This window comes from Echinops telfairi, unplaced genomic scaffold, assembly GCF_000313985.2.
Source record: "Echinops telfairi isolate 266 unplaced genomic scaffold, ASM31398v2 ScPeMD7_7469;HRSCAF=8507_1, whole genome shotgun sequence".
Classification (NCBI taxonomy): domain Eukaryota; kingdom Metazoa; phylum Chordata; class Mammalia; order Afrosoricida; family Tenrecidae; genus Echinops; species Echinops telfairi.
In genome coordinates, this window is record NW_022111373.1 from 85729775 (window position 1) to 85732028 (window position 2254).

At 37.0% G+C, this 2254-nt stretch overlaps 1 protein-coding gene across 1 annotated transcript in view; it reads right to left on the reverse strand.

Annotated features, from left to right (window-relative positions):
- Positions 1 to 2254, reverse strand: part of ERBIN (erbb2 interacting protein) — a 161772-nt gene that overhangs the window by 37101 nt on the left and 122417 nt on the right. The window lies entirely within an intron of this gene.

The following is a 2254-nucleotide window of genomic DNA, read 5'->3' on the forward strand; positions in this document are numbered from 1 at the left end:
TGACATGATGGAAATGAATTGGAATTGATTTGATAGAAATGAATTTTGTTTGGTTTGGGGGTCTTAGGCAGTTATTTAAAACACTAGTGTAGTCAAAAGCTTTAGAGCATGAAAAAGCAATTTTACAGAATCCAATTCAGAACAATTAGGTAAATACCATATATACTCATGTGTAAGTTGAGTTTTTCCAGCACATTTTTAATACAGTTTTTGGGGTAAAATTAGGTGCCTCAGCTGGTATTTGGGCCGGCTTATACTCAAGTATACATGGTAACTTTTCTAAGCATCTTGGGTCAGTTTTCTGTCACTTACATTTTCCCTTTTAGTATATACATCACATGTCAACCCACTCCCCACTCCTCAATTTTGGGCATCAGGCATTATATTCATTCTAGATACTACCATATCTGATCACTTATTAAGAACTCTAGTGTTTTGTTTGGCTACATAGAGCTTTTTTCCACCGAAGATCTACCAATATCCTAAATGATGTCAGTGGGAGATGAATTCTCCAAAGTTACGACACCATTCCTCAAGAACAAGGCGCTTCACCTAAATCATCTATTACAAACATGGTCATACACCAGGACTTTGGCACTGTGTCTCTGAAGATTTTCAACCTCTTTGATAGTTGCACTTGCCTTTCCAAATAACTCACTCCCTTATTAGGCTCTTTAACCCTTTTTATTTTTCTTCCTCTGATACATTATTTAAACTATCCTCAACTCTCTTGGTCATTTTCCTTTTGTCATAACTATCCAACAAAACCCAAAGTCTGGTGCTTCAATCATTCTATTTATTTCGTATTGATGAATTCTATTGGGTGGGTGGGTGGTGGCAGAATTATATAGCCATCACAAATTTAAGAGATTCCCTCATCACTTCTGTATCCCAATTCATAGTTAATCCTTCTCTTTATATGGTTAGTCTCTTCTCCCACTTCAAATCACCACACTCAAGTGCCTGTTTCCTAACTTCCAGAGATCTTTTTCACTGAAAAAAAGAAATCCAGCAACAACTTTGACTAATACTCCCTCAGTATCTTGAGAGTCCCCCCCCCCTACCCCAAAATACATTACTATATAAACTTTTAAGTCCCTCTCTCCTGTTTAGGAATAAATTTCTCTCCTTAGGTTCAGGGTCTCACCCATTCTTCAAATTTGCCATATCCCACACTTGAGATTTATAAGTTTCTTGGAGGAGGCAAGAACACATAAAGCCCAGGCTAAACCCACTGCTAACAAGTTGATTCCAACTCACAGCGACCCTATATAAGGCTCTGAAACCAGCAATCTTTATGAGCGCAGCCAGCCTTGTTTAATCCCAAGGCTGGTGGGTTTGAACCTCCTATTTTGCAGTTAGCAATCTAGGTACGTAAACCATAGTGTCACCGTGCTCCCTGCACACAGGTGCACATTACTCACTGCTATTTTTTTGTGACATTTTATTAGGGGCTCATACAACTGTTATCGCAATCCATACACACATCAATTGTGTAAAGTGCATTTGTACATCGTTCTCAAAACACTTTCTCTCCACTTAAACCCCCGACATTACTCATTGTTATTGAGTCAATTCTGACTTGAGACCCCAAAGTGCAAAGTAGAACTGCCCCTGTGGGTTTTTGAGGCTACAAAGCTTTCCAGGAACAGAAAGTCTCATCTTTCTCCCTAAAAGTGGTTGGTATGTTGAACTGCTGACCTTGCAGTTGGCAGCCCTATGCATGACCTACAACATTCCCATGGCTTCTGAATTCAAAGAAAATTATTCCTATAGGTGCACAAAACGAATCAAATGTGAATAGTTTGTTCTCAAGATGATCTAAAACTTCAACTTCAATTGGCATTATTTCCTTACTTGCCTATTTCTAAGATGCATTAGGGTGAAGGAAAAAGCTGTTGGTGCAATTCAAAGTTAATTCCCTATATAGTCACACCAATGTAGTTTTCATCTGATATTATGAGTACTGTATGTTGTAATACTCTTTAGAATATCCATAGTAAAAAATAAAAAAAAAAGACTATCCATAGTAAGATAGGTTAAGTGGCACATGAACTCTAAAAGGACTAACAATATCATAAATGATACGTTATCTATACCTTTTCCGTAGTAGACCCTTCTATTTTATATCACATCTTCAAATGCAAAAAAGTGGAACATTTTCCATATTGTTGCTTCTCCATAACAGAAATAAATTTTTTACATATATTTTTAAAAATCATTTTATTGGGGGCTCATAAAACTCTTACCACAA